Below are 13,176 nucleotides of genomic sequence, written 5' to 3'. Positions count from 1 at the left end.
AGCCAGGAAAACAATCTTTGACATGAAACATGCAAAGCTTCACCAGAATCTATTAAAATTTATTCTGAAATGCAATCTTCCGGAAATCTGCCTCTGTTCTGCGCGCTTTTTAATAAGCACTTTGAGCTACACTTTGGTTTGAAAATATGCAATAAAAAATAAAAGGTGTTGCTGTTGTTTTAAAATATGTGAGGTTCCATTTAATAATGGGGAAAGGGTGTCGCTATAAATTGTGTTGATGATTTAGCCAACTTTAAGTTTCTTTTAGAATGTTCCATTGATTGTCTTTTTGGATTAATTGTATAGCGTCTTTAACCTCAATGAAACTATTCCAGCTAATTAAAAAGCTGGTACATATTGATTACAATAGGCACCTAAAGATTAATATGTCCTTTGCAAGACAGATTATAAGCTAAATTGCTACCGAGATCTACTTAAATAAATAAACCTAACTGGAAATACACGCGCGCGCGCCGGTAGGTGAGTCACATTTTTGTTTTATTGGGAATCTCCTTAAAAGCGTCGGATGATCGCATTAGCACAAGTCGGCGCTGTTTGCTAACACGTGAATGGCTACAATACTCAGTAAAGAAAGGTTAGGTAGTTATCTATCCATCCATCCAGCTATATCCTATCTACATGGTCACGGGGGTCTGCTGGAGCCAGTCCCAGCCAACACAGGGCGCAAGGCAGGAAACAAATCCCCCCACCGGGAACAATTTAGAATCGCCAAAGCACCTAAGCTACATGTCTTTGGACTGTGGGAAGAAACCGGAGCACCCGGAAGAAACCCACGTTCACACGGGGAGAACATGCAAATTCCACGCAGGGAGGACCTGTGAGGCGAACCCGGGTCTCCTAATGTGAGGCAGTAGCGCTAGCCGCCCTACCATTAATCACCTACGCATAAAACAGTGGGGGACAAAGTCGTCCCTGGGAATAATAATAATAATAATAATAATAATAATAATAATAATAATAATAATAATAATAATAATACGTGTATATCTATTAACCCAGCCACAGGGGTTGCGCAAACCAGAGTGTTTCTTCGTGCCGGTTAATGGGGAGGGTTACGTCAGGAAGGGCATACGGTGTGAAAAATCAATATGCGGACAACAATACAAAAAGATGATCCGTTGTGGCAACCCCTAACGGGAGCAGCCGAAAGAAGAAGAAGATACGTGTATATCTACTGTATCTTGTCATATTTTTTTTTAACATAAAACAATATCACGAGTTTCGTTGCATCGAAATAAAAATATACACAAGTAAATATAAATTATTAAAAATACATTATGCAAATTTTCATGTCTGATTAATATATATTTTTCAAGAGTGACTATAAACTAAATGGATCTCATATACATACATACATACATACATACATACATACATACATACATACATACATACATAAATAAGTCACCTCATTGGAGATACACACATATGCGCCTGTAATGGATGACTGGGATTTGTTGTTCTATCGTGAATACCTTGGCTCTGTTTGCTTACATATGAATGGCTACCACGGCCAAGAAATGTCATCGCACTTGCAACAATTTACGGTATCGATAGTGCTTTTCACACCTATCTATCTATCTATCTATCTATCTATCTATCTATCTATCTATCTATCTATCTATCTATCTATTGAACACCATTACCTTTTAGGTGGTGAAGTGGTAAGAGCGAGATAGCCAATTAGAGACAGGGGCTAATCACGTGGCCATGACTAGGCTGTGGTGGGTAATTTAGCCTGATCGGGTTACGCCCTACTCTTTACTAAGGACGCCCAGGGATCTTTAATGACCACAGAGAGTCAGGACCTTAGTTTTATGTCTCATCTAAAGGGCGGGGCCATTTTTTACAGCACGTTGTCTGCATCACTGCTACTTGGAGACTGGTGAGATTTTTGTCCTATCAATGTCCTTGAAAGAGCCGGGGCGCGAATGAACGCACGGCGGCGCTGTTTGCTTACGTATTCGTTTCAACCAAAGCCAATAAATGCAAATCGCAGTTAGAACGAGTTAATGTACACACGACTATGATTTTCGTTTTATTGTAAACCTAATAATAATAATAATAATAATAATGAACAATATCAAAAACATGCTCTCTACTGTTCCATAGGAAAGATGGTCTCTCGGTTGTAGGTGTCGCACAGATTCGCCCTCCTTGCCTGTTTTTGTTTCAAAATGTGTCGCGCTGCTTCGAGCACCGAGGTCGCCTCACCGCATTTTACCAACAAAAGTGGGAGTGTTAATTCAACACCCACCCTTAATGAGTATTCAAAAAGAAAGGCAGTGGGTGAGCCCCCAGTAGCCCACCTTCGATGCCGCCCCTATTTCTCTCCTCGACTGCTACTCAGAGCAGGGTGGTAAAGCAACAAAGAACAATGAGTGATGATGTTTCGCTATCGGTCGTTTTTCTGTTTATTATCATTATTGTTTTATTGTTTTGTCTAAAAGTTCACTAAAGAATGTTTTTTCTTCTTTATGTGCTATTTTCCCATGCATAAGAGTTTCTCCCACATCGATGAAGACGTTTCTTATGTTGGCAGTTTGCGTGGAGCCGCTGATTACCCGACAGCACCGAAGACCCCGACCTGGATGGGACGCCAGCCAATCACAGAGCGCCAATGAACTGCTCTGGTGTAAGGCCGATTGAGTAAGAAACAAAATCACAGCAATAAAAGAAGAAAACTGCTGCAGTGAATTTAATAGAGCAATAAAAGAAGGCTAAGGTGGTGCAGCGGTAGCGTTGCTGCCTCGCAGTAAGGAGACCTGGGTTTGCTTTCCCTGGTCCTCCCTGCATGGAGTTTGCATGTTCTCCCCGTGTCTGCGTGGGTTTCCTTCGGTTGCTCCGGGTTCCTCCCACAGTCCAAAGATATGCAGGTTAGGTGTATTGGTGATCCTAAATTGTCCCTAGTGTGTGTGTGTGTGTGTGTCCTGCGGTGGGTTGGCGCCCTGCCTGGGGTTTGTTCCTGCCTTGCGCCCTGTGCTGACTGGGATTGGCTCCAGCAGACCCCTGTGACCCTGTTTTGAAATATAGCGGGTTGGATAATGGATGGATGGATGAAGAAGGCTAAGGAGCACAAGTTCATGCAATCAACCACAATATTTACTAAGACTGATTCTAAATTATGTAAGACGATCCGCCACAGCAATGTGAACTGGTGTTATTTTTTTAATTAGAAATTATTAGTGTGGCTAAACAATTGGTCATTATGTTCAATAATTGGATTAGTCCCACTTAATCAATGGATTGGTTTATTGATTTTTTTGTATCTAGTCCTGGAGTCAGAGTAACATTTCATGTGTGCGTCTTTTGTTAATATTGCATTTTTGAAATGTGAAAGTAAGAATTGCATTGTGCTGAGTACACATGACCATAAACTTGACTTGATTTGAATGTCCCATCAGGGTCATCTTAACGCATGGGCATGCTGGGCAGTTGCCCGGGGCCCCATATGTTGTGACTTGCTGAGTGGTTGTGTAGGTAGGGGGTCCCACTGCACTGCTTTGGCTGGGGGGGTATAATGCTGTTAAGACGTCCCTGTGTCCCATTTATGTTTTATCCCTTATAACTTATTATCGCATCCGACTTTCTCATTCTTTGTCTCTGATGCTAAAATCCTCTCTCATACCTTGGATTGTTTCCTTGTTAAATTGTCCTGCACTATTCATTTGTCTCTGAATAAATTGTTACTAGTTATGGTCGTTAAAATTCCCTGAATCATTTTTTTTGCTTTCTGTTTGTTGGGATCACCAGTAATGTTATTCGGTAATTTTTTTCCCTAAAAATTCTCTGTGTCGTTTACTTATTCTGGGAAGTTGGGATTTCTGAATTCCTAGTCAGAAATTTTGAACTGGTGCGTATCCTAAGGTTGGATTTCTAATTCGGAAACTCAGGACTGGTTTGTCTAACTTCAGATCATTAAGTCGATCCACACTGACACAAACTGCAAACCTTAGTGAACGCTATATTGTACCGTTCATTAGCACTTCCGTGTATTTGTGTCTCATTAAATCAGCAGTACTGTCCAACTGCTATCTCTGGACGTGTTGGACACAAAATACCCAATAATGTGTTGTTATTTTGATGGAGTGAGCACAGCAAAGGTTTGTCCGTATTGGTTTTCCGAATGTTTTACTTGGATGTGACATCATTCGCAGCTCCGACATCTGATTTCCAAGGTAAATGGAATGCAGAGCTGGGCAAATCTCTTTTTTCCCAGTGCCCCATGATGCTTTCCTGGCACAGAACTGTAGCAGCCATATTGGATGGGAATGTCACTGCCTGATCTGTGTGACCTGTCTGACTTGTGACACAAATGCACAAAACTTTCACTCATGTGTACTGTAAGTCTACTCCACTTTACACTGTACGGCGCTGTCCGATCTGTTCTACTTACAGCATATACAACCATTTGTGAAGTGACTACATAACCGTTATTCCACCCGGATTTTCGCCCTGCATTTGCAGTGTTTTTTTAATGGGGTGCGTTTTTTCAGTGTTTCTCAACCACATGGGTCTTGAGTTGCTATTGTTTATTACCTTAGTGGCCCAGGGTGGGTTGCAGTGGATTATCACGGGTTGCATTTCCAGCAATCATGCAGAAATCCTCTATTATCACATTGGAATCACCAAGGCGGAAATGGGTAGCGAAGACACTCACATGGTAAAAGGTGGGTCACAACGCCAAAAAGGCAGAGAAACACTGCATTAGCAAACTATAATTTGAATATTATGACAATATGTCATTGTTCTGCTTAGTTTCATTGTGTGCTGTGACTTTGCTACCAGATTAAGCACATTATGCTCCTCGCAGTGTAGTACAGATTGGGTAGTGACAGGTGACAGATACATTACGCTAGTCCTTTCCATCACAGGTTCTGTGGTTTTAGTTCGTCATAGTGATAGAAGCTCGAGAGGTGCAGATGAGATAAAGTACTTGAATTACTGTGGACTTATTATCTTGGGGGGGGGAGGCATGGTGGCACAGTGGTTAGCACTGCTGCCTCACAATTCAAGTCACATTTTTTGGCCACAATAATCGGTCCTGCATAGGCTGGCAGACACTTACCCATCCCTCATTGGCACTTAAAACACCATTGTGCCATTATACTCCACTCAAAGTTATTCCATGTCTCCTTCCCCACTGACCTCAATGCATTTCAGCAAATCGCTGAAATTCCAAAACCTTTCTGTATTTTCGTCACACTTGAGGCAAAGCAAATTTTGAAGGATTCACTGGTCACTATTCAGTATGCTTTTTACTTTGTTTTTATGTTTCAATAAACCATTTTGTATTATATATGCATTATTTGGGTTCGGCTCAAGAGCGCCACCTGTTGTTCACTTGATCCATATTTGGATTGGCAGAGAAGATTTCTGCAGAATGGAGTCTCCATTTGAATTTATAAGCCCTTCATATTTAGGACTTTCGGAACTTGTTGCCCTGTTATTAATACATGCAGTGATCAGCTTTGCGGTGGGTGGAATAACAAAGTGACTTTGATAAAGGTGGTACCTTTGATAGGCACAACCAGTGGTGGGTGCTTTGAGGGCAGATTTCTCTGTTTCTTTTTTTTTATGTAAATAGGGAAGAGGAGAAAGAAAATAACTCGAGGGTTGCCACACAAAAACAGAAGTTGTACCACAGCAGACTTCCTTTTGCTGTTATTCTTCTATGATTTAATTTCCCCTGTGTTTGAAATCCTAACAGCCATTTGTCCCAAATGCATAATAAGCAGGTGCTCTACATCAGCTCCTTTTCATGTCGCAGGTAAACAGAGGAATGGAAGTTCTAGTTTACTCACTGGCGTTTCTACCAGTGATAGTGACTCCATATTGACCTCTTATTCCTTTCCCTTCTCATTCTCTTTTTATTCTCCCATCCTCACTTGTGTGTTTGAAAGTGTAAGGACAGGTCATCCATACCAACCTGTATGCTTCTGCTGGCAAAGCCCGCAAAGTCCTAATGGCTTAGTGGGTCCCAGAACCTTCCACCTGGATACCAGTTTAGTGAAGAACAGACATGAGCTTCACAACAGGAGTGCTTTCTAAGCAGGTACACGGGTGATCCATGACATACCCTTCCCCGGTTATGGTCTGTGGGCAGTTTGCATGTTCTGCACCTGCACAAGGGAAGATTTCTTAACCTGTAGATTAAGGTAATAGGTGTATCTAGATTGGCACAGTAATAAGAAAGAGGTGAGGATGCCCTTTAGTGGATTGGCACAGCACCTAAGGATCGCTCTGGCCTTATGCCCAATCCCTTGAGACAAGCAAGAGATGCCACACTGATAGATGAATGGGTAGGAAGAGTTGGGCTGAAGACACTAATCTTCATCCATGCTGAATGGCTGCTGAATCTGGGAAGAACAGACAAAACTTTCAGTCAGTTTCTATGATCATCACAACCTGGACTGTCCATTTTCTGCACCTTCCACTCAGTTTACACTGAACACAATGGTCAGAAATTATAAGGTGTTGCTAGACTGGTATAGCAATAGAGGGTAGCTACAGTGGGCACAGTAGGAAGTTGGCAGAGCAGAGTCTTTCTTCTTAGGTGACTTCATTCTTTTATTGTGGGTGGTTGACAACCTTCACATGTTCTACAACTCTGTGACAGTCAGTGTGATGTTCTACACTGTGGTGTTCACGACCGGTAACATCACATTAAGAGAAGCCCACCAAATCAACAGGCTGATTAAGAAGGCAGGCTCAGATGTGGGACACACTGTCGACCCACTGGAGGTTTTAGCTGGGGAGAGAATGAAGATAAAATGGATGGCCATCGTGAACAATGCAGCACATCCTCACTGACTCCTCATTAACATTGAGGACTTGAAGCCAATGAATTATTCAGCAGAAGTGTTTGTCTATCTATCTATCTATCTATCTATCTATCTATCTATCTATCTATCTATCTATCTATCTATCTATCTATCTATCTATCTATCTCTGAAAATTAAACCACACCAAGCTAAACATACCGTAGATGGTGACAATTACCCCAGTGATCCTGGGGGAACCTCATGTGGAGAACACGAAAAGTCCACACAGACAGCATTGCGGCAGAGAGATAATCTTTACTTCTGACTCTGCTTGATGTGTTATTGCTATCTGCCATACTAACATGACACCAAAGCTGAGGAAATATGACATTTATATATAACAATATTTATACAGTATATATAATAACAAGGCTCAAATATATTCAATAACTGGCCCCATGGTAATCATTAGAAAAAAATGAGAAACCTGCTTTTAGAGCTTTAGAGAATGCCTAATCCCACCGTGTGGGGTTCCTCTCTTACAACAGCACCATCCACCCACCACATTCTCCTCACAGCTTTCCTTTGCCCATTGTTCTCTCAGTACTCCTGCGGTCAAAGCTGAGCGTACGTCTGACCAGAAATGCTGTCTCTTAATTCTCCTTTTCAGAAACAAGCTCACTGGGAGGATTCTTTTTTGTCATACTTATGCTCTTTTGTCTAGTTTGTATTGTCAGCATAATACATCAGTTTTAGTTGAGAGGCAGTGGTTTATGACTCTGCGGAGCTTTCATAGATTATCTATCTCCACAAAAGCACCTGCATTAGTTCTCAGGTGAGCCTGTGCTGTGCACAACTGTGGAAGACGAACGTTCTCTTCGTTCCCTTGTACTAATTCATGTCTGAGAAGTAGGCTTTACCAAACCTTGTAACAGCATGCTTTGTTTTTAGCAAACAGAAAATTATTTGTGCAAAGGACTCAAGGTCTGAGCATTCCACACATGAGTCTGCCTTATCACGTTGTCCCTTAGCTTACATCTGAACGCCATAACAAAAGGAGCCAAGAAATCAAGTTTTACAAGGGACGTTAAAGGGGCTCAAGGTTTGTGTATAATAAATGTGTTGACTGTAACATTTTATAATGATATTATATCACTCATTCTGGTGGTATAAAACTGGACCCCACCTAATGGATGGGGTTCAGAAGAGCCCTGACGCTGTCATGTACATTTGATTGTCTGCTTTTCTGAAACTCTTCTCACCGTGACTCTGACAAATAAAGCTGCTTTATAACCACACCTGCTGTCGGGTCTGAGTTTTCGTCCACACAACCCAGGGGCTCTTGGAGGTCTCAAGCTGTGAACTTAAACAACTTTAGTTTGTTTTATGCCTCAGGACCCTGGGGAGCTGATTTTTTGCGGAGTTAAAAAAGGAACATTATAAAACTAAGGTATACATTTGTGAAAGGTACTATATATTAAATAGATAAATAAACAGCGTAGTTGGCTGGATTAGATAGATAGATGGATAGATAGATAGTGTGACGAGTGGCTGGGGGTGCTACCCAGCTGGCACACCCAGGAGGACCAGAGGAGGGCTTGTGCCTCCTCCAGACCACGAGGGGGCGACTGCCCTGGTGGCTTTGGGGACCACGGGAACGGAGCTTGGAAGCTCAACCCTATAGGGGCCCGTGGTCACGGCCAGGGGGTGCCCCAATGCCTGAGGAGCCCTGGCCCTCAGCACTTCCACCACACCCAGAAGTGCTGGGGGGAAGAAGACCAGGGACACCCTGAGTGCTTCCGGGTGTGCGGCCAGTACTTCTGCCACACTGGGGAGTGCCGGTGGAAGATTATCGAGAGGCACCTGGAGCTTGTCTGGGTGAGGATAAAAGGGACAGCCTTCCTCCATTCAAGTGCTGGAGTCGGGATTGCAGAGGACAAAGTCTTGGTGGAGAGGAGTGGAGGCGGCCTGAAGCAAAAAGAGGCTTTGTATGAGGGCCTGGACCTTTGGGGAGTTGTGTGCACTTGTAAATAGGGACTATGTATAATAAATGTGTGTAGGTGTTTGAACCATCAGTGTCCGCCTCTCTGTGTCCAGGTCATCTCCTACAATAGATAGATAGATAGATAGATAGATAGATAGATAGATAGATAGATAGATAGATAGATAGATAGATAGATAGATAGATAGATAGGTAGATATTAATTTAGTGTAGTAGGCAGGATTAAATAAATAGATAGATAGTGTAGTTGGCAGGATAAGATGAAATGTTCTGATGAAATCAAGATTGAACCCTTTGGCTTCAGTTTTAATGCCGTGTCATTCCCACAGTACGGCATGGTGGTGGCAGCATCAGTTACTGGGTGACTAGTCGGGGTGGAGTGAGTGCTGAATGGAGCACCTTCTTCCTTTATTTAGTTGTGTCTTTTAGTGAATTTGCACTCACCCAGGCAAGGGCTGCTGTCTTTACCTAACATTTCTTTTTGCAAACTGGCACCGGAGCGTTCTTGCTTTGTGCAAGAGGGCCACTGTGAGCTTAGATTTGTTTAGTTTATCATTTGTAGGTTTCATCAGACCAGAGAATCTTGCTTCTCACAGTCTGAGAGTCCTTTAGGTGGCTTTTTACAAACTTCAAGCAGGTTTTCATGGGTCATCTGGCCACTGTGCAATAAAGCCCAAATTAAGGAAGTGTTGCGGGGGTGGCTGTCCTTCTGGAAGTTTCTCCCATCTCCACACATGTCCTCTAGAGCTCATCCAGAGTGGGCATTGGGCTGTTGGTCACCTCTTGGTCATCTCACCTACCCAGCAGCTATATACCACCTGCACTTCAGAAGAAGTCGTCTACCTGAAGTTCAGAACGTTCAAGCCCGGCCAGTACTTGAATGGGAGACCATCTAGGAAAAGCTTGGGTTGCTTCCGGAAGAAGGTGTTGTTGAGGCCAGCAGGGGGTGCTTACCCTGTGGTCTGTGTGTGTGGATCCCAATGCCCCAGTGCAGTGACAAGGACACTATGCTGTAAATATGGTGCAGTAGTTGATGAGACTTGAAACTGAGGTCCTGACACTCTGTTGTTATGAAAGATCCCTGTGCATCTTTCAAAAAGAGTAGGGAGTATCCTGACGTTCTCATCCCTTCTGCCACCCCCCCCCAATCAATCTCTGTCTCTACTTAGTTAACTAACTCTGTCACCCCTTCACCACCCAATTTGTAATGTGCCTAATTTCTAAGAATCCATACCACCTGCACTTTAGAAGAGGTCATCCATTGAAGCTCAGCACGTTCAGGCCCAGGCAGTACTTGGATGGGAGACCATCAAGGAAAAAGCTTGGGTTGCTACTGGAAGAGGAGGTGGTGAGGCCAGCAGGGCCCAATAACCCTGTTGTCTGAATGGGGGTCCTAATGCCCCAGTGCAGTGATACGAAACCCTGTGCTGTAAAACCGTCCTTAGGAGGAGACATAAAAACGAGGTCCTGACTCTCTGTGGTCATTAAAGATCTCTGGGCATCCTTATTTGTAGACAGTAAGGGGTATCCCAATGTCCAGGCTAAATCACCCAGCTCAGCCTAGTCATTCAAGCTCCCTAATCATCCCCTGTCTCTAACTGACATTCTAACTTACCACCTTCACCACCTAACAACTCATGTGTGGAGGCGCAAAAATGGCTGCTGTCACATCATCCAAGTGGATGCTACACATTAGTGGTGCTTGATGTGGCTCCCTACTCACTATGTGAAGTGCTTGGAGTACCTTGAAAAGAGCTCTATACTGTAAATACAATGAATTATCCATTCATCCATTTTCCAACCCGCTATATCCTAACTACAGGGTCACGGGGGTCTGCTGGAGCTAATCCCAGCCAACACAGGGCCCAAGGCAGGAAACAAACCCCGGGCAGCGCGCCAGCCCACCGCAGGGCAAACACACACACACACCAAGCACACATTAGGGATAATTTAGAATCGCCAATGCACCTAACCTACATGTCATTGGACTGTGGGAGGAAACCGGAGCACCACGCAGTCACGGGGAGAACATGCAAACTCCACGCAGGGAGGACCCAGGAAGTGAACCCTGGTGTCCTAACTGAGAGGCGGCAGCACTACCCACTGTGCTGCCTGTAATGAATTATTATTATTATTATTATTATTATTATTAGATCTCTTACCAAGGTTCTTCTCCTATGATTGCTCAGTTTGGCTGGTCGGCCCACTCTAGGAAGAGTCACAGTTGTTCCAAACGTATTAAATTCAGGAATTACGGAGGCCACTGTGCTCTTGCAGGATTTTCTTGTTGCCTTGCCCAGGTCTGTACCACAACACCATCCTGTCTCTAAGCTCTCTCTGCAGGTGGTTCCTCTGACCCTATGGCTTGGTTTTCGTTCTTCTGGTGGCCCTCCTATAAACAGGTGTATGACTTGATTTAACCACAGGTGGACTCCAAACAAGGAGGTGTAGAAACATCTCAGTGATGGTCCTTTGCATGGAATCCACCTGAGACAGAGCCAAGGATCTGAATACTTCTGCTTTCTAGTTTTAATACTTTTGCAAAAAAATTCCAAAAGTCGTGTTTGGGGTATTGATGTGAACAAAGTGAAGGGTCTGAATGGTTTGTGAAGGCTCTGTAGTTGGCAAACTTGTTTGGCTCAGGTGGGTCCTCCTTGTCTTGTCCAGCTGTGTTTTATGGTGGACCAGCATGAGAGGTCCTCTCTTTGTCTTGGTGTGCTGCTTCTACAGGGTTTGTCTTTGGTGTGCATCATCTTTAGATTTTAATTATTTGTTTTAATTTCAGACATATACTGATGCATACAATACCCATTTGTGCCACTCTTTCAAAACACACAGTGTTATTTTGTGCCATTTTTAAGAGGTTCATCTCACTTTGAAAAATGAAAATGCTACATCCTCTACCTCATTTGGCATGCTAATTATAGTGTGGTTTTCTAAGAAATCTTTAATGACGGAAGTTGCACAGATCTATCAGAGAGACAGAGAGATCAGAAAAGATAGCAAGCAGAAACCGACTAAAGTAAAAGAACGTCAAATAAGCGCAGGTCATTGCGTTAATGTTAGGGGGCCGAGGTGCCACAAGGTGCAGTGGGGGCCCCTCACGAGGTGGCAGACGCCAACGGAAAACAAAAAGTGTCAGCAAAGGAAATGCATGAAACCTGGCACCTGATGCTTTGATTTCAGAGTCTGAGAGTCACCATCCTTGAACTCATCTGTCCATTTTCTCTACCCATCCACTGACTTAATCGGTTTCCAATTTAGGATCATGGTCTGGCGGGTCCTGTCTCTGCAACGTTAAATTGGACCTCTAAGTCCATTTCAGGACATCCTCATTCACATCAGGCTGATTTCAGGCCACCTGTCACACTAACCATCTGAAATGAAATACTGCCCAAATCCAGGTGGGCACAGCTTGTAAAGACTTACGCAAAGAACGAGGTATTCCAGTTTCTGATTTTTAATAGATTTGTTAACCTTTCTGAATATGTGTTTTCTCTTTGTCATTGAGGGGTGGGGGGGTATTGAGTGTAGATTGAGGGTCAGAAATGGAAAATTCCACCATTTTACACTACAAGAAGACCCCACAGATCTCTACAAGAAGGAACTAAAAAAGATAGTAAGTAGCTTTCCTCTTGACATCAGGGATCATGTAAACAGTTTGATTCGTGAGAACCCCAAAATGGGTTACTTCTACATGCTTCCTAAAATCCAGGGAACCCAGGGAGGCCTATAATCTCAGGAATTATCTCCCTTGGGTGGAGCAAATCCTTAATCCCCTCGCCCGCAATACAACCAGCTACATCCAGGACACCACTGATTTCTGCTAGAGACCCCTTACCTGAGTGAACCTTACTGGCTACAATGGATGTTGAGCCGCATGATGATGGCATATTGGCTTGTGAAACGTACCTCAGACAACATGATTTACCCACAAAGTCAGTAATAGAAATGATAAAATTAATAATTTATTCTCTTTTGGACAAGATTCCTACTTGCAACAAATGGGGACTGCAATGGGCTGTCGGTTTGCACTTCACTATGCAAACCTATTTATGGCAAAATTGAAGGAAGATTTTATGTCAAAGTGCATCTTAAAACCAATGTTGTATCTCCGTGACTCTTCAGTTTCACCCGGGTGGGTAAATGTTAACATTATACAAAGTTATTGTCTGTTATACCTGCATTGTTATCACTCTTTAATTAAATATTGTGTTTTATCAGTATGCTGCTGCTGGAGTATGTGAATTTCCCCTTGGGATTAATAAAGTATCTATCTATCTATCTATCTATCTATCTATCTATCTATCTATCTATCTATCTATCTATCTATCTATCTATCTATCTATCTATCTATCTATCTATCTATCTATCTATCTATCTAGATGG

This window comes from Polypterus senegalus, chromosome 16, assembly GCF_016835505.1.
Source record: "Polypterus senegalus isolate Bchr_013 chromosome 16, ASM1683550v1, whole genome shotgun sequence".
Taxonomy (NCBI): domain Eukaryota; kingdom Metazoa; phylum Chordata; class Cladistia; order Polypteriformes; family Polypteridae; genus Polypterus; species Polypterus senegalus.
The sequence above is the reverse complement of the archived record's forward strand: the minus strand, read 5'-3'. Positions refer to the sequence as shown.